General features: G+C 53.3%; 1 protein-coding gene across 9 annotated transcripts in view; it reads right to left on the bottom strand.

The window, feature by feature from the left end:
* EDARADD (EDAR associated via death domain) overlaps positions 1-21,883 on the bottom strand; it is a 1,293,069-nt gene that overhangs the window by 463,851 nt on the left and 807,335 nt on the right. The window lies entirely within an intron of this gene.

Raw genomic sequence — 21,883 nt, 5'->3', positions numbered from 1 at the left:
TCAAATCTTAAACACTCTTCAGGGGGTGGGGATAAAACAAATTATTCCTCTTCTTCTCAACCTACACAAGTTAAAAAGCCTGGGTGCTTTGTGTGTAAAAACAGAGGCCATAGGCCAGGGGATAAGTCCTGTCCAGGTAAACCCCCTGAGCCTACCACCACTAATACATCAACCTCTAGTGCCCCTAGCAGTAGTGGTACTAGTGGTGGGACTGCTGGCAACAGTCAAGTTAAGGGTGTAGTTGGGTTCACTTATGTGTCAATAGTAGAAACTGGGGTAGTCAGTCCCAAGACAGTTTCTGTCACACCTAGTGGCATTGGCCTTGCCACACTGGCTGCTTGTCCCCTTACAATGGATAAGTACAGGCAGACAGTTTCAATAAATGGTGTTGAGGCCTTGGCCTACAGGGACACAGGTGCCAGTATCACTTTGGTGACTGAAAACCTAGTGCACCCTGAACAACACATCATTGGACAACAGTATAAGATTATTGATGTCCATAACTCCACTAAGTTTCTTCCCTTAGCTATAATTCAGTTTAGTTGGGGTGGAGTTACTGGCCCTAAGCAGGTGGTAGTATCACCTAGCTTACCTGTAGACTGTCTCTTAGGTAATGACCTAGAGGCCTCAGGTTGGGCTGATGTCGAGTTTTATGCCCATGCAGCCATGCTAGGCATCCCAGAGGAATTGTTCCCTCTCATTTCTACTGAAATGAAAAAGCAAAGGAGAGAAGGCCTAAAAACTCAGGATCCCTCTCCATCAACAGGTAAAAAGGGTATCACAGTATCCCCTAACCACCCTGCCATTCAGGATACCATTCCTGTGGTGGGAGAAACCTATCCTGGGGTGGCACCTGTTCCAAGGGAATCATCAGCTGGCAAAGCTGGACTCCCTGAGGTAGAAGTACCTCTCTGTGGGATAACTAACATTGGTGACAAAAAGAGCACCATTTTAGTTAACATGGAGCATCCCTCCAACCCTCCCAGAGAAACTTTAGTGCAGAAACCCTGCACTGCCTCACAACACTTAGGACAGCATCCCTGCCCTAGTGTGGAGCTCATAGGACAGTATCCCTGCCCTGCTCCAACTCAAGAGAAACAGCATCCCTGTTCTCTCTTCCAGCCATATGGACAAAGTTTTTGCCCAGCTATGGCTTTTCTGAAACAGCATCCCTGTCTGGCATTTCCATCACTACAAATAGGTTCAGTGGACAATTCCCACTGCTGTAAACTAAAACTTACTGATAGAAACTCTGAAAATACATCTTCACATTGTTGCTTAGCTAAAAAACTTCAAACAGGGTGGTTTACATCCCCACAGGGAAGTAACCATATAGTGGATGATAAAGAGAGTAACCAGTCTATTGCAGAGCTACTCTCTACTTATCACCACTTAGACAATAAAGTCTCAACTGGCCAAGGTTAGCCTTATTGTCCTTCGTTTGGGGGGGGGTTGTGTGAGAAAGTAGCCTCTTTCTAGCCTTGTTACCCCCACTTTTGGCCTGTTTGTGAGTGTATGTCAGGGTGTTTTCACTGTCTCACTGGGATCCTGCTAGCCAGGGCCCAGTGCTCATAGTGAAAACCCTATGTTTTCAGTATGTTTGTTATGTGTCACTGGGGCCCTGCTAGTCAGAACCCCAGTGCTCATAAGTTTGTGGCCTATATGTATGTGTTCCCTGTGTGGTGCCTAACTGTCTCACTGAGGCTCTGCTAACCAGAACCTCAGTGGTTATGCTCTCTCTGTACAAATTGTCACTAACAGGCTAGTGACCAATTTCACCAATTTACATTGGCATACTGGAACACCCTTATAATTCCCTAGTATATGGTACTGAGGTACCCAGGAGGTCCCTATGGGCTGCAGCATTTCTTTTGCCACCCATACGGAGCTCTGACAATTCTTACACAGGCCTGCCACTGCAGCCTGAGTGAAATAATGCACACGTTATTTCACAGCCATTTACCACTGCACTTAAGTAACTTATAAGTCACCTATATGTCTAACCTTTACCTGGTAAAGGTTAGGTGCAAAGTTACTTAGTGTGAGGGCACTACACACAGACAGAGTAGCACAGACCCTGGTACTGCCAAACTGCCTTTTCAGGGGTTTCACTGCAGCTGCTGCTGCTGCCAACCCCTCAGACAGGTTTCTGCCCTCCTGGGGTGCAGCCAGGCTTGTCCCAGGATGGCAGAACAAAGGACTTCCTCTGAGAGAGGGTGTTACACCCTCTCCCTTTGGAAAAAGGTGTGAAGGCAGGGGAGGAGTAGCCTCCCCCAGCCTCTGGAAATGCTTTCATGGGCACACATGGTGCCCATTTCTGCATAAGCCAGTCTACACCGGTTCAGGGACCCCTTAGCCCTGCTCTGGCGTGAAACTGGACAAAGGAAAGGGGAGTGACCACTCCCCTGACCTGCACCTCCCCTGGGAGGTGTCCAGAGCTCCTCCAGTGTGCTCCAGACCTCTGCCATCTTGGAAACAGAGGTGCTGCTGGCACACTGGACTGCTCTGAGTGGCCTGTGCCACCAGGTGACGTCAGAGACTCCTTCTGATAGGCTCCTTCAGGTGTTGCTAGCCTATCCTCTCTCCTAAGTAGCCAAACCCTCTTTTCTGGCTATTTAGGGTCTCTGCTTTGGGGAATTCCTGAGATAACGAATGCAAGAACTCATCAGAGTTCCTCTGCATCTCTCTCTTCATCTTCTGCCAAGGAATCGACTGCTGACCGCGCTGGAAGCCTGCAAAACTGCAACAAAGTAGCGAAGACGACTACTGCAACTCTGTAACGCTGATCCTGCCGCCTTCTCGACTGTTTTCCTGGTGGTGCATGCTTTGGGGGTAGTCTGCCTCCTCTCTGCACTAGAAGCTCCGAAGAAATCTCCCGTGGGCCGACGGAATCGTCCCCCTGCAACCGCAGGCACCAAAGAACTGCATTACCGGTACCCTGGGTCTCCTCTCAGCATGACGAGCGAGGTCCCTTGATTCCAGCAACTCTGTCCAAGTGTCTCCCACAGTCTAGTGACTCTTCAGTCCAAGTTTGGTGGAGGTAAGTCCTTGCTTCCCCACGCCAGACTGCATTGCTGGGAACTACGACTTTTGCAGCTACTCCGGCCTCTGTGCACTTCCGGCGGAAATCCTTTGTGCACAGCCAAGCCTGTGTCCACGGTACTCTAACCTGCATTGCACAACTTTCTAAGCTCTCCTCCGGCAACGTGGGACTCCTTTGTGCGACTTCGGGTGAGCACCGTTTCACACATCTTCATAGTGCCTTTTCCAGCACTTCTGTGGGTGCTGCCTGCTTCTGAGAGGGCTTCTTGTCTTGCACGACGCCCCCTCTCTCCCCAGAAGCAATTGGCGACATCCTGGTCCCTCCTGGGCCATAGCAGCATCTAAAAACGCTAACCGCACGACTTGCAGCTAGCAAGGCTTGTTGGCGGTCTTTCGGCGGGAAAACACTTCTGCACGACTCTCCACGGCGTGGGGGATCCACCCTCCAAAGGGAAAGTCTCTAGCCCTTGTCGTTCCTGCAGAATCCTCAGCTTCTACTGTCCAGTAGCAGCTTCTTTGCACCCACAGCTGGCATTTCCTGGGCATCTGCCCATCTCCGACTTGCTTGTGACTTTTGGACTTGGTCCCCTTCTTCCACAGGTACCCTCGACTGGAAATCCATTGTTGTTGCATTGCTGGTTTGGGTCTTTCCTGCAGAATTCCCCTATCACGACTTCTATGTCCTTTGGGGAACTTTAGTGCACTTTGCACTCACTTTTCAGGGTCTTGGGGTGGGCTATTTTTCTAACCCTTACTATTTTCTAATAGTCCCAGCGACCCTCTACAAGGTCACATAGGTTTGGGGTCCATTCGTGGTTCGCATTCCACTTTTGGAGTATATGGTTTGTGTTGCCCCTATCCCTATGTGTCCCCATTGCATCCTATTGTAACTATACATTGTTTGCACTGTTTTCTAATACTATTACTGCATATTTTGGTATTGTGTACATATATCTTGTGTATATTTGCTATCCTCATACTGAGGGTACACTCTGAGATACTTTGGCATATTGTCATAAAAATAAAGGCCCTCATTCTGACCCTGGCGGTCGGTGATAAAGCGGCGGCCAAGCCGCCAACAGGCCGGCGGACTAAAATATGCAATTCTGACCCTGGCGGGAACCGCCAACACAGCCCGCCAACTTAACACTCCGACCGCCACAGCGGTACAAACAAACAGCGCGGCGGTTCCCGCCAACAGCCCGGCGGCAGACAATGTACCGCCCACCCTATTACGACCCACCAATCTGCCACCTTTTCCGGGGCGGGAGCACCGCCGATAAGAACACGGCGGAAACAGACTACGAACGGGAAAACGCTCACCTCTACGCACTCCACGCGAGATTCCGGCAGTATGGAGCCAGAGTTGCAGGTCATCCCCGCACTCCTATTCCTGCTCATATACCAGGAGCACGCCCGGCGGCGCGGAAGACATCGGTGAGTACTGCACCTACGACACAGGGGAGGGAAAAGATTACCGGCACACACCCACCCACCCACACCCACTACAACACACACATCAATGCATTCCCACAGATCACTGTCACAACCCACAAACCACCCCCCTCCGAAATAATGCAAAGACCAAAAGAAGAGATCATAAACGGCCAGATATATTGAAATATGTACACCAGTAATCCCAATTAATAAATAAACTATGTACAAAATATATACAGCTACTAAATGTAGTCCAACCACTGTCCGTGGATCACAGGGGTCCTGTGCAAAGGGGCAAGGCCCAGTCCCACGACAAGAACTCCACGGAGAGAACACTGCAGGGGCATCAGAAAGAAAATAGGACAGGCACCTCAGGGGGAAGGGAAGGGGGGGCACCTCAGCCACTTGAGTACACGACGCCAGATCCACGAGGGGACTCCATGACCACTGGCCCATCCTGGGGAGAGCAAAGCCACAGTCCAAACAGTCCATACAGTGGGTGGCCTGCCCACTGGGCCATCCTGGGGAGAGCAAAGCCACAGTCCATACAGTCCATACAGTGGGTGGCCTGCCCACTGGGCCATCCTGGGGAGAGCAAAGCCACAGTCCATACAGTCCATACAGTGGGTGGCCTGCCCACTGGGCCATCCTGGGGAGAGCAAAGCCACAGTCCAAACAGTCCATACAGTGGGTGGCCTGCCCACTGGGCCATCCTGGGGAGAGCAAAGCCACAGTCCATACAGTCCATACAGTGGGTGGCCTGCCCACTGGGCCATCCTGGGGAGAGCAAAGCCACAGTCCAAACAGTCCATACAGTGGGTGGCCTGCCCACTGGGCCATCCTGGGGAGAGCAAAGCCACAGTCCATACAGTCCATACAGTGGGTGGCCTGCCCACTGGGCCATCCTGGGGAGAGCAAACCCACAGTCCATACAGTCCATACAGTCCATACAGTGGGTGGCCTGCCCACTGGGCCATCCTGGGGAGAGCAAAGCCACAGTCCATACAGTCCATAACAGACCCCACTGCCACTGGAGGAGGCAAGTTGGCCAGAGGACATCCTGCAGCCCTGCCCGAGATAGATCCTTCCCTGCCACGTCTGCCAAAGGGCCAGCGGTTCTTGCCCTGAAGGGCCCAGTTCAGCGGTTCTTGAGACGGCGGGGCCCAGTTCAGCGCTCCTTGCCTTGAAGGGCCCAGTTCAGCGGTTCTTGAGACGGCGGGGCCCAGCGGAGCGGTGCGTGAGACGGCGGGGCCCAGCGGAGCGGTGCTTGAGACGGCGGGGCCCAGTTCAGCGGTTCTTGCCCTGAAGGGCCCAGTTCAGCGGTTCTTGCCCTGAAGGGCCCAGTTCAGCGGTTCTTGAGACGGCGGGGCCCAGTTCAGCGGTTCTTGCCCTGAAGGGCCCAGTTCAGCGGTTCTTGAGACGGTGGGGCCCAGTTCAGCGGTTCTTGCCATGAAGGGCCCAGTTCAGCGGTTCTTGAGACGGCGGGGCCCAGTTCAGCGGTTCTTGCCCTGAAGGGCCCAGTTCAGCGGTTCTTGAGACGGCGGGGCCCAGTTCAGCGGTTCTTGCCCTGAAGGGCCCAGTTCAGCGGTTCTTGAGACGGCGGGGCCCAGTTCAGCGGTTCTTGCCCTGAAGGGCCCAGTTCAGCGGTTCTTGCCCTGAAGGGCCCAGTTCAGCGGTTCTTGAGACGGCGGGGCCCAGCGGAGCGGTGCGTGAGACGGCGGGGCCCAGCGGAGCGGTGCTTGAGACGGCGGGGCCCAGTTCAGCGGTTCTTGCCCTGAAGGGCCCAGTTCAGCGGTTCTTGAGACGGCGGGGCCCAGTTCAGCAGTTCTTGCCCTGAAGGGCCCAGTTCAGCGGTTCTTGAGACGGCGGGGCCCAGTTCAGCGGTTCTTGCCCTGAAGGGCCCAGTTCAGCGGTTCTTGCCCTGAAGGGCCCAGTTCAGCGGTTCTTGAGACGGCGGGGCCCAGCGGAGCGGTGCGTGAGACGGCGGGGCCCAGCGGAGCGGTGCTTGAGACGGCGGGGCCCAGTTCAGCGGTTCTTGCCCTGAAGGGCCCAGTTCAGCGGTTCTTGCCCTGAAGGGCCCAGTTCAGCGGTTCTTGAGACGGCGGGGCCCAGTTCAGCGGTTCTTGCCCTGAAGGGCCCAGTTCAGCGGTTCTTGAGACGGCGGGGCCCAGTTCAGCGGTTCTTGCCCTGAAGGGCCCAGTTCAGCGGTTCTTGAGACGGCGGGGCCCAGTTCAGCGGTTCTTGAGACGGCGGACGGTCTATGGCCAACTGCTAATTGCCTGGTGGTGCCCTCCTGGGCAGCGGGGATGGTGCTCCTTCACTGCCCACCTGGGCTGTGGGTGGTGGGGCCCTCCTGGCCAGCTGGGCTGGGTCCTCCCTGGGCAGCGGCTATGGGGGTGGTGGGCTCTCCCGGGGCAGCTGTGCCGGTTCCTCCCGGGGCAGCGGCTATGGGGGTTGTGGGCTCCTCCTGGGCAGCAGGCCTGCTGCCTGACCTCTCTGACTTGCTGCCCTTGCCCTCCTTAGTCGTGGGCCTGTGGCCCTTTCCTCCCTTTGGAGCTGTGGCTGGTGACTGTCTCTGGGTGGTGTCCGGGGGGGATGTAGAAGGCGGGCTCCTGCGGCGACCCTTCCGCCTTCTGCTCCTCTTCCCAGGGGGTGGGCTGGCTGTCCCCTTGCTGCTGGGCGAAGATCCAGACATGCGGGCTGGCGGGCTCCAATACCCCTGCACCCTTGTCAAGGGGGCTGCAGGGCTGGTGGTGGCTGAGGTGCTCTTCTTACCCCGACGAGAAGGAGGGGGGGGCTCAGGGTCAGGAAAGAAGTTAGTAGTGGCGAGGAAGAGCTTCTTGGGACAATGGAGAGTGGTAGGTACAGTGGGAATGGGAGTGGAGGGAGAGGATGTGGTTGTAGGTGAGTCACGTTTGCTGTCTTTGGGTGCAGGTGCAGGAGGGATAGGCTGTCGTGAGGTGGATGGCTGTTGGGTGGGTGGGTGGCTGCGTTTGTGTGGTGTGGAAGAGGGGGTGACAGACACAGTGGGAGAGGACACAGGGGACGTGTAAATGGCAGTGGGGGTGGTGACTGCACGTGTGCGGACTGGAGTGGAGGGTGTGCTGGTGATGGAAACACTGGCTGATGGTGAGGTGAATGGAGGTGTGAGTGTAGACGTCACAGGGAGGGAGGAGGGAGACGAGGAGGTGGGGGTCACAGAGGTGGTAGTGACTGTTGGCATGTCTGCATCGGAATGTTGCGTGTGTGAATGTCTGCGTGATCTGTGGTGCTTATGTTTGGATGAGCTTCTCTTGGGTGTTGAGGTGTGTGCAGGCTGGTCTGATGGTGTGGGTGGGACAGGCAGAGGAACAGGAGACTGGGAGGAGGGAGTTAGTAGAGGCAGGCAGGAGACAGGGACAATGGCTGCCGTCAGTGCTGAGGCCAGAGCCTGGAACGATCGCTGATGGGCAGCCTGACCCGAATGAATGCCCTCCAGGTACGCATTGCTGCGATGAACCTCCCTCTCCACCCCCTGGATGGCATTCAAAAGGGTAGTCTGCCCAACAATGAGCGTTCGGAGGAGGTCAATGACCTCCTCACTGAGGGCAGCGGGGGTAACAGGGGCAGGGCCTGAGGTGCCTGGGGCGAAGGAGATGCCCGGCTTCCTGGCAGAGCGGGCACGGGGCGAACGCTGAGGGGCTGCTGGGAGGGCGGAGATGGTGCGCTGGGTGGCGGCTGTACCTGTAATGGCGGGGGGCACGGATGGTGCCACCCCCGCAAGGGAGCCCCCTTCCGAGGACGTGTCCGTGTCGCTGCAGGGTCCAGTCGTCCCCGTCGTGGAGCTCCCCTCGCCCTCCGTCTCACTGGTCCAGTCTGACTCTGTGGCATGGCCCTCCTGGGCCATGTGAGATGCAGCTCCCTCCTGCCCCGATGCCACTTCTCCTCCGCCTGATGATGCTGATGCACACAAGCACAGAAAGACAAACAAAAAGGGGGGGGGAGAGAGAAATAAAGGGATATTGAGTACATGGATCTCCGGTACAGTTAGCGGACATGACAGACACAGATGCCCCCTGCACTAAGTTGCGCACTTGGGGTACGCTACGCATTCCGTGGAACATGCCCTACACGCCTAGAGTTGACAACTGCACCCATGGATGACACGGCCCAGGGATGGCTGTACTGACAAACTACTGAGGGTGGTGGCTGGGGACACAGGGGCTTACGGGGGTGCCCAGCCTACAGATATCGCCCTGGCCTAGGGGGACCCCCAGCCCTCCTCCCCCACCCAGACACCTCCACTGCGCGACAACAGAGTAGATAATGCTTGTACTCACCCCCTTGTGTCTGCTGTGCTGCCCTCACGCGCCCATTCAATTCAGGGTAGGCCACCGCCAGGATCCGGAACATCAGGGGGCTCAGTTGACGGCAGGCACCCCGCCTACGTTGGGAGGCCATCCCCAGCAGAGACTCGGCGGTCTTCTTGGTCCCGCGGCGGATGTCCTCCCACCTCTTGCGGCAGTGGGTGCCCCGTCGATGGTGGACCCCCAGGGCCCGGACTTCCTTGGCGATGGCACGCCAAATCCCGATCTTCTCATGGGCGCGGACCTATGTGACACGTACAGGGAGGGAGAAATACCACGTTCAAGTTTCTCAGCATTTTCCTTTCCAGTGGCCCAACGCCCCCCATCCCCGCCAGGCCCCCCGCCATGCCCCCCGCCATGCCCAACATGCCCCCCATCCCCGCCAGGCCCCCGCCAGGCCCAACATGCCCCCCATCCCCGCCAGGCCCCCCGCCATGCCCCCCGCCAGGCCCAACATGCCCCCCATCCCCGCCAGGCCCCCCGCCATGCCCCCCGCCAGGCCCAACATGCCCCCCATCCCCGCCAGGCCCCCCGCCATGCCCCCCGCCAGGCCCAACATGCCCCCCATCCCCGCCAGGCCCCCCGCCAGGCCCAACATGCCCCCCATCCCCGCCAGGCCCCCCGCCATGCCCCCCTGCAGGCCCAACATGCCCCCCATCCCCGCCAGGCCCCCCGCCAGGCCCCCAAGCCAGCCAGTGGCCCCAAATCCATATTGAATTAAACTCACTTGTTGGTCTGGAGGACCGTAGAGTAGCGCATACTGGGGGAGGACCCCATCCACAAGTTTCTCCAACTCCTCTCCAGTGAAGGCAGGGGCCCTTTCCCCAGGCGCAGCAGCCATTGTCCCTTCCAGACCGAGGTCACAGCAACACTTGCAGTATAGGTCCTCTCCTGTGAAAGTTCAAGTCGCAAGTGGATAAGTAGATAGAAAATGGCGGTCACGTCCGCGGCGGTGCGTACCGCGGCGGTGCGTCCCGCCACCGCCGGCGCCCTTCGCCATTGGCTCCTGAAACCCATAGGCTTCAATGTTAACCAATGCGGCTTCGCGCCGCGGTCTTCGCCCGCCGCCCGCCGCGGTGTGCCACGCCAGCGCATTGACCTCACATCCCATTGTCACACTTCACAGGTCAGGCAGCCGCCATTTCCAGGGCCCACATGGCTCAATTTCAACTGCGTCACACAGGCCTAGGCCTTGCATAGCCACTCAGACACGCCATTCACTGCATAGAGAATCGTATACTGTGCTAGCTGTGAGTACGTACCTGTGGGTTGCTTGACTGTGTGCTCCATGTTGTCCTTCCTAGGCACCGTCCGCTGGGTTGGGCGAGGAGACGGATGAATCCTCCCGTGTACCGACCGCTGGTGGACCTGTCGACAATGGAAGAACGCCACATTATCCTGACCTACCGTCTTAACCGTGCCACTATCCATGAACTGTGTGCCCAGCTGGAGCCCGACCTGATGTCCCCCATCCGCCAACCCACAGGGATTCCCCCTCTGGTGCAGGTCATGTCAGTACTACATTTCTTGGCAAGTGGGTCATTTCAGACAACCGTGGGAATTGCTTCTGGGATGTCTCAGCCCATGTTTTCGAAGGTGTTATCCAGAGTGTTGTCTGCCCTGATGAAATCCGTGAGGAACTACATCATTTTCCCTGAGGTGGGCGAATTGGCTACAGTGAAGGGTGATTTCTACGCCCTTGGACATATTCCCAACGTAATTGGTGCCATTGATGGGACCCATGTGGCTTTGGTTCCCCCAAGAGACAGGGAGCAGGTGTACAGGAACAGAAAAAATTACCATTCAATGAACATCCAGGTGGTGTGTTTGGCTGACCAGTACATCTCGCATGTAAATGCCAAATTCCCAGGGTCAGTGCATGACGCCTACATCCTCAGGAATAGCAGCTTCCCTTACGTGATGGAACAGCTACAGAGACACCGTGTATGGCTAGTGGGGGACTCTGGGTACCCCAACCTGTCGTGGCTACTGACCCCAGTAAGGAATCCCCGGACCAGGGCAGAGGAACGGTACAATGAGGCCCATGGGCGTACTAGGAGGGTGATCGAACGCACCTTTGGCCTCCTAAAGGCCAGGTTTCGGTGCCTGCATATGACAGGTGGATCCCTAATGTACTCACCTAAGAAGGTGTGTCACATCATCGTGGCCTGCTGCATGCTTCACAACCTGGCTTTGCGCCGCCAGGTGCCTTTCCTGCAGGAGGATGGTCGAGACGGTGGTGTTGTGGCAGCGGTGGAACCTGAGGAGAGTGACGAGGAGGAAGACGACGGGGCTGAAACAGACAACAGGGACAGAATCATTGAACAGTACTTCCAATAGGACACAGGTAACATTTCAAAGATAATTTAGTAAAAGTTAACTACTCTCCAGCATCTCTGCTGCCTGTCTATTTGCCCCAGTGTATGATGACTGAGTTTTGGCTTTTCCCTCCCTATTTCAGATCTGGGGTCCCCACTACGAGTCCTGTGCTTCGTTTCCCCATGGACTACAGCTTTGTGGCAGCTGTTTGTTGACTTCACCATGTACAAGGACATATTTGCACTGTCATGTCAATTACAATCTATTGAAATCACAGCCAGACTCCAGATATTTTGGTGCAAAATAGGTGTTTATTTAAGTGCTCAAAATGGGATGGGTGGTTTCAAGTGGGTGGGGGCTATGGTGAAGGAATGTCCATGGCAGAGTCCAGAGTAACAGTAACACAGGTGCATTGTCCAGAGGCCTGTGGAGAGATGGAGCATGGGCAGTTCAAGGATGGACAGGGTGACTATGTGGGACAGTGGGATGACATCAGGTGGTATCCATTGCTGGCGGGGGTCTTGACATCCTACTCTGTCTTCTTGCGAGATCTCAGGGCCCTCTTGCGGGGTGGTTCTTCTCCTGCAGGAGGTGGGGGTCTGGTGGGCTGCTGCTGTGCGGGGGCCTCCTGTCCACTAGCGCCGGCGGAGGTGGTTGGCTGTTCTTGGTCCAGGCTAGTGGCAGGGGCCCTTGGGTGTTGTTCAGTGTCCGCCCTGTTGTTGACGAGGTCCTGCAGCAGCCCTACCATGGTAACCAGGGTGGTGTTGATGGCTCTGATGTCCTCCCTGTACCCCCGATAGTGTTCCTCCTGCAGCACCTGGATCTCCTGGAACCGGGCCAGTACCGTCGCCATCGTCTCCTGGGAGCGGTTGTATGCTCCCATGATGGTGGTGAGGACCTCGTGGAGAGTGGGTTCCCTGGGCCTCTCCTCCCCCCCCTGTCGCACAGCTGCCCTCCGAGTTCCCCTGTTTCCCTGGGCCTCTGCCCCCTGGCCGGTGTGCCCACTACCACTGCCCCCAGGTCCCTGTTGTTGTTGGGGTGGTGGGTTATCCTGGGTGCCCTGTAGTGGTAGACACACCGCAGATTGACGCGCCCTGGAGACAGAGGCATGGGCCCGCTGGGTGGGAGCTGTGCTGGTGTTCCCAGAGGGGTTTGGGTCTGTAGTGGCCTGGGCCTGTGTGAGGGGAACCGACTGTCCAGAGGTCCCCGATGGTCCGGGCTGGTCATCGGTGTCCAGGTCGACAGAGCTGCTGTCATCGCTGACGGCCTCTTGGGTGGGGGGTGTGGAGAATTCTGGCCCCTCCGCCGCGGTGTGTTGACGGTCGGGTCCTGCAGGGGTATAGAGGTATGGTTATAGTTTCAATGTGTGGCATATGGGTGTATCTGTGGGTTCTCGTGTCCCCAAGTGCTGGCATTCGTGTGTGGGGGCTTTGGTGAGGGTGGCTTGTGGGGGGGATGTGTATATGCATTGGGCATGCTTTGGTGATGGGTGTCCATGCTTAGTGGACGCATGCAGGCCTAGGTTTTGAGATGTGTGGGTTGTGATGGTGAGACATTGGCGGGGAATAGGTGTGCTGGGGGTGGGGGTGAGGATGGTGGTGGGGGTGAGGATGGTGGTGGGGGTGAGGGTGGGGGTGAGGATGGGGGTGGGGGTGAGGGTGGGGTTCGAGGATGGGGGTGAGGTTTGGGGTCTGATTTGGCATGCAGGTGGGGGGGAAGCAGTATTGAAGCTTCAACTTACCAGTATCCATTCCTCCGCCGACTCCTGCGAGGCCGTCAGGATGCAGGATGTTCAAGACTTCCTCCTCCCATGATGTGAATTGTGGGGGTTGAGGTGGGGGTCCTCCGCCAGTCTTCTGCACGGCGATGTTGTGCCTGGATACCATGGAACGCACCTTCCCCCGTAGGTCGTTCCATCGCTTCCTGATGTCTTCCCGATTTCTGGGGTGCTGTCCCACTGCGTTCACCCTGTCGACAATCCTCTGCCATAGCTCCGTCCTCCGGGCAATGCTGGTGTATTGTATCTGTGTGCCGAACAGCTGGGGCTCTACCCGAACGATTTCCTCCACCATGACCCTGAGTTCTTCGTCTGTGAAGCGGGGTTGTCTTTGGGGTGCCATGGGGTGGTGTGTATGATGTGTGGGGTGGAGTATGTGTATTTAAGTGAGTTGAGTGTGGTGGTGTGTGTTGTTTTGTGTGTGGATAGTGTGTGGGTGATGGTGTTGAGTGGCTGTGGCTGTTATTTTTTGGATGCTGGTGTCTCGCTCTTGCCTTCTTGACAAATTTTTTAGCGTAGGGGTTTGTGGGTGATGTGGGTGTGTGTTTTATATTGTATTGTGTGTGTGGGAGTGGTGTGTGTATGTGTATCAGGTGTGTGGGATTCAAATCGTCCAATGTGGCTGAGTTTTGTTCGTTTGTGGGTATTCTGACCGCGGCGGTGTGTCCCGCCAATGGAATACCGCGTTTGAATGACCGCCGCGTGGATTCGTGGGTCGTAATGGGATGGGCGTATTTCTGTTGGCGTGGCGGTGGAGGTTTGGTCACCTCCACCTTTCCGCCGACCGCTGGTCTGGCGGTCTGTTGTGGCGGTCGGATTTTCGGAGGTTTGCCTTCTGCGGGTCAGAATGACCGTGGCGGGTTTCCGCGACCACGGCGGGATTATGGAGGATTTCTGACCGGCGGTAGGCGCCTTTTACCGCAGAATGACCCCCAAAGTACCTTTATTTTTAGTATATCTGTGTATTGTGTTTTCTTATGATATTGTGCAAGTGACACTAGTGGTACTGTAGGAGCTTCACTCGTCTCCTAGTTCAGCCTAAGCTGCTCTGCTAAGCTTCCATTATCTATCAGCCTATGCTGCTAGACACCCTATACACTAATAAGGGATAACTGGGCCTGGTGCAAGGTGCAAGTACCCCTTGGTACTCACTACAAGCCAGTCCAGCCTCCTACAGCTCCAATACCCACACCTTCTGTCCTGCGTGGTACTCTGTCAGGAAAGCCTTCTGTACAAACCATTGCTTTTGGAGGTCTTGGCTGGCCTGAAGGATTTTGCTGGCCTTTTTCATGTACTCATCCATTCTGCTTCTCAGGCCAAGTACATAGTCCACTGTGTCCTGTTTGGAGCTTTTAAAGGTTGTTCCCAACCCTCCTTAACAAGAGCAAGTGGACCCCTAACAGGGTGACCAAATAGGAGCTCAAAGGGGCTGTAGCCCCTAATAATTGTGTCATTTGTTTTTTAAACTTTTTAAATTTTAAGGAGCAGCAAGGGGCTTGGGTGTGGTGTGAGAAAGTAGCCTCTTTCTAGCCTTGTTACCCCCACTTTTGGCCTGTTTGTGAGTGTATGTCAGGGTGTTTTCACTGTCTCACTGGGATCCTGGTAGCCAGGGCCCATTGCTCATAGTGAAAACCCTATGTTTTCAGTATGTTTGTTATGTGTCACTGGGACCCTGCTAGTCAGGACCCCAGTGCTCATAAGGTTGTGGCCTATATGTATGTGTTCCCTGTGTGGTGCCTAACTGTCTCACTGAGGCTCTGCTAACCAGAACCTCAGTGGTTATGCTCTCTCATTTCTTTCAAATTGTCACTAACAGGCTAGTGACCAATTTTACCAATTTACATTGGCTTACTGGAACACCCTTATAATTCCCTAGTATATGGTACTGAGGTACCCAGGGTATTGGGGTTCCAGGAGATCCCTATGGGCTGCAGCATTTCTTTTGCCACCCATAGGGAGCTCTGACAATTCTTACACAGGCCTGCCACTGCAGCCTGAGTGAAATAACGTCCACGTTATTTCACAGCCATTTTACACTGCACTTAAGTAACTTATAAGTCACCTATATGTCTAACCTTTACCTGGTAAAGGTTAGGTGCAAAGTTACTTAGTATGAGGGCACCCTGGCACTAGCCAAGGTGCCCCCACATTGTTCAGGGCCAATTCCCCGGACTTTGTGAGTGCGGGGAGACCATTACACTCGTGCAGTACATATAGGTCACTACCTATATGTAGCTTCACAAGGGTAACTCCGAATATGGCCATGTAACATGTCTATGATCATGGAATTGCCCCCTCTATGCCATCCTGGCATAGTTGGCACAATCCCATGATCCCAGTGGTCTGTAGCACAGACCCTGGTACTGCCAAACTGCCTTTCCTGGGGTTTCACTGCAGCTGCTGCTGCTGCCAACCCCTCAGACAGGTTTCTGCCCTCCTGGGGTCAAGCCAGGCTTGTCCCAGGATGGCAGAACAAAGGACTTCCTCTGAGAGAGGGTGTTACACCCTCTCCCTTTGGAAAATGGTGTGAAGGCAGGGGAGGAGTAGCCTCCCCCAGCCTCTGGAAATGCTTTCATGGGCACTTTTGGTGCCCATTTCTGCATAAGCCAGTCTACACCGGTTCAGGGACCCCTTAGCCCTGCTCTGGCGCGAAACTGGACAAAGGAAAGGGGAGTGACCACTCCCCTGACCTGCACCTCCCCTGGGAGGTGTCCAGAGCTCCTCCAGTGTGCTCCAGACCTCTGCCATCTCGGAAACAGAGGTGCTGCTGGCACACTGGGCTGCTCTGAGTGGCCAGTGCCACCAGGTGACGTCAGAGACTCCTTCTGATAGGCTCCTTCAGGTGTTACTAGCCTATCCTCTCTCCTAGGTAGCCAAACCCTCTTTTCTGGCTATTTAGGGTCTCTGTCTCTTGGGATTCCTTAGATAACGAATGCAAGAGCTCATCCGAGTTCCTCTGCATCTCTCTCTTCACCTTCTGCCAAGGAATCGACTGCTGACCACGCTGGAAGCCTGCAAAACTGCAACATAGTAGCTAAGACGACTACTGCAACTCTGTAACGCTGATCCTGCCGCCTTCTCGACTGTTTTCCTGGTGGTGCATGCTGTGGGGGTAGTCTGCCTCCTCTCTGCACTAGAAGCTCCGAAGAAATCTCCCGTGGGTCGACGGAATCGTCCCCCTGCAACCGCAGGCACCAAAGAACTGCATCACCGGTACCTTGGGTCTCCTCTCAGCACGACGAGCGAGGTCCCTTGAATCCAGCAACTCTGTCCAAGTGACTCCCACAGTCCAGTGACTCTTCAGTCCAAGTTTGGTGGAGGTAAGTCCTTGCCTCCCCACGCCAGACTGCATTGTTGGAATCTGTGACTTTTGCAGCTACTCCGGCCTCCGTGCACTTCCGGCAGAAATCCTTTGTGCACAGTCCAGCCTGGGTCCACGGCACTCTAACCTGCATTGCACGACCTCCTAAGTTGTTCTCCGGAGACGTGGGACTTCTTTGTGCGACTTCGGGTGAGCACCATTTCACGTATCCTCGTAGTGCCTGTTTCTGGCACTTCTCCGGGTGCTACCTGCTGATGAGAGGGCTCCTTGTCTTGCTCGACGTCCCCTCTCTCTCCTGACGCAATTTGCGACATCCTGGTCCCTCCTGGGCCACAGCAGCATCCAAAAACGCTAACTGCACGATTTGCAGCTAGCAAGGCTTGTTGGTAGTCTTTCGGCGGGAAAACACTTCTGCACGACTCTCCACGGCGTGAGGGATGTGTCCTCCAAAGGGGAAGTCTCTAGCCCTTGTCGTTCCTGCAGAATCCTAAGCTTCTTCTGTCCAGTAGAAGCTTCTTTGCACCCACAGCTGGCATTTCCTGGGCATCTGCCCATCTCCGACTTGCTTGTGACTTTTGGACTTGGTCCACAGGTACCCTCGACTGGAAATCCATCGTTGTTGCATTGCTGGTTTGTGTCTTTCCTGCAGAATTCCCCTATCACGACTTCTATGTCCTTTGGGGAACTTTAGTGCACTTTGCACTCACTTTTCAGGGTCTTGGGGTGGGCTATTTTTCTAACCCTTACTATTTTCTAATAGTCCCAGCGACCCTCTACAAGGTCACATAGGTTTGGGGTCCATTTGTGGTTCGCATTCCACTTTTGGAGTATATGGTTTGTGTTGCCCCTATCCCTATGTGTCCCCATTGCATCCTATTGTAACTATACATTGTTTTCACTGTTTTCTAAGACTATTACTGCATATTTTGGTATTGTGTATATATATCTTGTGTATATTTCCTATCCTCTCACTGAGGGTACAGTCTGAGATACGTTGGCATATTGTCATAAAAATAAAGTACCTTTATTTTTAGTATAACTGTGTATTGTGTTTTCTTATGATATTGTGCATATGACACTAAGTGGTACTGTAGGAGCTTCACTCGTCTCCTAGTTCAGCCTAAGCTGCTCTGCTAAGCTACCATTATCTATCAGCCTATGCTGCTATGCACCCTATACACTAATAAGGGATAACTGGGCCTGGTGCAAGGTGCAAGTACCCCTAGGTACTCACTACAAGCCAGTCCAGCCTCCTACATTGGTTGTGCAGCGGTGGGATAAGTGCTTTGAGACTACTTACCACTCTTGTCATTGTACTTTTCATAAGAGAAAAATATACAAAACAAGTTCAGTGTATATACACATAACCAAAAAGTTTTGCATTTCCTCTTTTCACTCTTTTCTAAGTGCTGAAAAGTACTTCTAACTTTCTAAAAAGTTCTTAAAAGTTTAAAAAGTTTTTTTTCTCTGTCTTTCTAAAAAGCTCTGACAAACTTTTTATCCTTTTTCTATCACTTTAACTCTTTCTAAAAATGTCTGGCACAGGCCAAAATGTTGATCTGTCCAAACTTGCATATGACCACCTTAGCTGGAAAGGAGCAAGGAGTCTCTGTGTAGAAAGAGGTTTGAGTGTAGGGAAGAATCCTTCCTTGGAATTGTTACTTAACATGCTTAGAGAACAGGATAAGGCTAAAAGTGCCCCATCTGTTGAAAAAGTAGCTAATGGTTCCCAATCTGATCCAGGGACTCCCCCAGGAAAAGATTCAGGAAAGAAACTTCCAAGCCTGCCCATTACTAGACAGTCTAGCATAGTTGGTACTGATGTAGAGTCACACCATACATATAGTGTTGTCTCACATCATAGCAAGAGCATTCATTCTCATCACAGTAGAAATGATGTTTCTGTTAGCCAAGCTGTTAGGGTGCCCTCTGTAAGGGACAGGTCTCCTTCTGTCCATTCTCACCATACTTCTGTTTCAAGACACGTCCCTCCCACCCACCCTGATGACAGATTGTTAGAAAGGGAGCTCAATAGATTGAGAGTGGAACAAACCAGACTGAAGCTCAAGAAGCAACAGCTGGATTTGGATAGACAGTCCTTAGAAGTCGAGAAGGAGAGACAGAAACTGGGTTTAGAAACCCATGGTGGCAGCAGCAGTATTCCCAATAGTCATCCTGCAAAAGAGCATGATTCTAGGAATCTGCACAAGATAGTTCCCCCTTTTAAGGAGGGGGATGACATTAACAAGTGGTTTGCTGCACTTGAGAGGGCCTGTGTTGTACAGGATGTCCCTCAAAGGCAGTGGGCTGCTATCCTATGGCTATCATTTAGTGGAAAGGGTAGGGATAGGCTCCTTACTATGAAAGAAAGTGATGCCAATAATTTTACAGTTCTTAAGAATGCACTCCTGGATGGTTATGGCTTAACCACTGAACAATACAGGATAAAGTTCAGAGAGACCAAAAAGGAGTCTTCACAAGACTGGGTTGATTTTATTGACCATTCAGTGAAGGCCTTGGAGGGGTGGTTACATGGCAGTAAAGTTACTGATTATGACAGCCTGTATAACTTGATCCTGAGAGAGCATATTCTTAATAATTGTGTGTCTGATTTGTTGCACCAGTACCTGGTAGACTCTGATCTGACCTCTCCCCAAGAATTGGGAAAGAAGGCAGACAAATGGGTCAGAACAAGGGTGAACAGAAAAGTTCATACAGGGGGTGACAAAGATGGCAATAAGAAGAAAGATGGTGAAAAATCTCAAGATAACCATGGGGATAAGGGTAAAACCAAAGATCCCACTTCAAATCTTAAACACTCTTCAGAGGGTGGGGATAAAACTAATTCTTCCTCTTCTTCTCAACCTGCACACATTAAAAAGCCTTGGTGCTTTGTGTGTAAAAACAGAGGCCATAGGCCAGGGGATAAGTCCTGTCCAGGTAAACCCCCTGAGCCTACCACCACTAATACATCAAGCTCTAGTGCCCCTAGCAGTAGTGGTACTAGTGGTGGGACTGCTGGCAACAGTCAAGCAAAGGGTGTAGTTGGGTTCACTTATGGGTCCATCATAGAAACTGGGGTAGTAAGTCCCAAGACAGTTTCTGTCACACCTAGTGGCATTGGCCTTGCCACACTGGCTGCTTGTCCCCTTACAATGGATAAGTACAGGCAGACAGTTTCAATAAATGGTGTTGAGGCCTTGGCCTACAGAGACACAGGTGCCAGTATCACTTTGGTGACTGAAAACCTAGTGCATCCTGAACAACACATCATTGGACAACAGTATAAGATTATTGATGTCCATAACTCCACTAAGTTTCTTCCCTTAGCTATAATTCAGTTTAGTTGGGGTGGAGTTACTGGCCTTAAGCAGGTGGTGGTATCACCTAGCTTACCTGTAGACTGTCTCTTAGGTAATGACCTAGAGGCCTCAGGTTGGGCTGATGTAGAGTTTTATGCCCATGCAGCCATGCTGGGAATCCCAGAGGAATTGTTCCCTCTCATTTCTACTGAAATGAAAAAGCAAAGGAGAGAAGGCCTGAAAACTCAGGATCCCTCTCCATCAACAGGTAAAAAGGGTATCACATTATCCCCTAAAAACCCTACCATTCAGGATACCATTCCTGTGGTGGGAGAAACCTCTCTTGGGGTGGCACCTGTTCCAAGGGAATCATCAGTTGGCAAAACTGTACTCCCTGAGGTGGAAGTACCTCTCTGTGGGATAACTAACATTGGTGAGAAAAAGAGCACCATTTTAGTTAACATGGAGCATCCCTCCAACCCTCCCAGAGAAACTTTAGTGCAGAAACTCTGCACTGCCTCACAACACTTAGGACAGCCTCCCTGCCCTAGTGTGGAGCTCATAGGACAGCATCCCTGCCCTGCTCCAACCCAAGAGAAACAGCATCCCTGTTCTCTCTTCCAGCCATATGGACAAAGTTTTTGCCCAGCTATGGCTTTTCTGAGACAGCATCCCTGTCTGGCATTTCCATCACTACAAATAGGTTCAGTGGACAATTCCCACTGCTCTAAACTAAAACTTACTGATAGAAACTCTGAAAATACATCTTCACATTGTTGCTTAGCTAAAAAACTTCAAACAGGGTGGTTTACATCCCCACAGGGAAGTAACCATATAGTGGATGATAAAGGGAGTAACCAGTCTATTGCAGAGCTACTCTCTACGTATCACCACTTAGACAATAAAGTCTCAACTGGCCAAGGTTAGCCTTATTGTCCTTCGTTTGGGGGGGGGGGGGTTGTGTGAGAAAGTAGCCTCTTTCTAGCCTTGTTACCCCCACTTTTGGCCTGTTTGTGAGTGTATGTCAGGGTGTTTTCACTGTCTCACTGGGATCCTGCTAGCCAGGGCCCAGTGCTCATAGTGAAAACCCTATGTTTTCAGTATGTTTGTTATGTGTCACTGGGACCCTGCTAGTCAGGACCCCAGTGCTCATAAGTTTGTGGCCTATATGTATGTGTTCCCTGTGTGGTGCCTAACTGTCTCACTGAGGCTCTGCTAACCAGAACCTCAGTGGTTATGCTCTCTCATTTATTTCCAAATTGTCACTAACAGGCTAGTGACCAATTTTACCAATTTACATTGGCTTACTGGAACACCCTTATAATTCCCTAGTATATGGTACTGAGGTACCCAGGGTATTGGGGTTCCAGGAGATCCCTATGGGCTGCAGCATTTCTTTTGCCACCCATAGGGAGCTCTGACAATTCTTACACAGGCCTGCCACTGCAGCCTGAGTGAAATAACGTCCACGTTATTTCACAGCCATTTTACACTGCACTTAAGTAACTTATAAGTCACCTATATGTCTAACCTTTACCTGGTAAAGGTTAGGTGCAAAGTTACTTAGTGTGAGGGCACCCTGGCACTAGCCAAGGTGCCCCCACATTGTTCAGAGCCAATTCCCTGAACTTTGTGAGTGCGGGGACACCATTACACGCGTGCACTACATATAGGTCACTACCTATATGTAGCTTCACAATGGTAACTCCGAATATGGCCATGTAACATGTCTATGATCATGGAATTGCCCCCTCTATGCCATCCTGGCATAGTTGGCACAATCCCATGATCCCAGTGGTCTGTAGCACAGACCCTGGTACTGCCAAACTGCCTTTCCTGGGGTTTCACTGCAGCTGCTGCTGCTGCCAACCCCTCAGACAGGTTTCTGCCCTCCTGGGGTCAAGCCAGGCTTGTCCCAGGATGGCAGAACAAAGGACTTCCTCTGAGAGAGGGTGTTACACCCTCTCCCTTTGGAAAATGGTGTGAAGGCAGGGGAGGAGTAGCCTCCCCCAGCCTCTGGAAATGCTTTCATGGGCACTTTTGGTGCCCATTTCTGCATAAGCCAGTCTACACCGGTTCAGGGACCCCTTAGCCCTGCTCTGGCGCGAAACTGGACAAAGGAAAGGGGAGTGACCACTCCCCTGACCTGCACCTCCCCTGGGAGGTGTCCAGAGCTCCTCCAGTGTGCTCCAGACCTCTGCCATCTTGGAAACAGAGGTGCTGCTGGCACACTGGGCTGCTCTGAGGGGCCAGTGCCACCAGGTGACGTCAGAGACTCCTTCTGATAGGCTCCTTCAGGTGTTACTAGCCTATCCTCTCTCCTAGGTAGCCAAACCCT

This window comes from Pleurodeles waltl, chromosome 5 (assembly GCF_031143425.1).
Source record: "Pleurodeles waltl isolate 20211129_DDA chromosome 5, aPleWal1.hap1.20221129, whole genome shotgun sequence".
Lineage (NCBI taxonomy): Eukaryota > Metazoa > Chordata > Amphibia > Caudata > Salamandridae > Pleurodeles > Pleurodeles waltl.
This window is presented reverse-complemented; position numbering and strand designations above follow the sequence as displayed.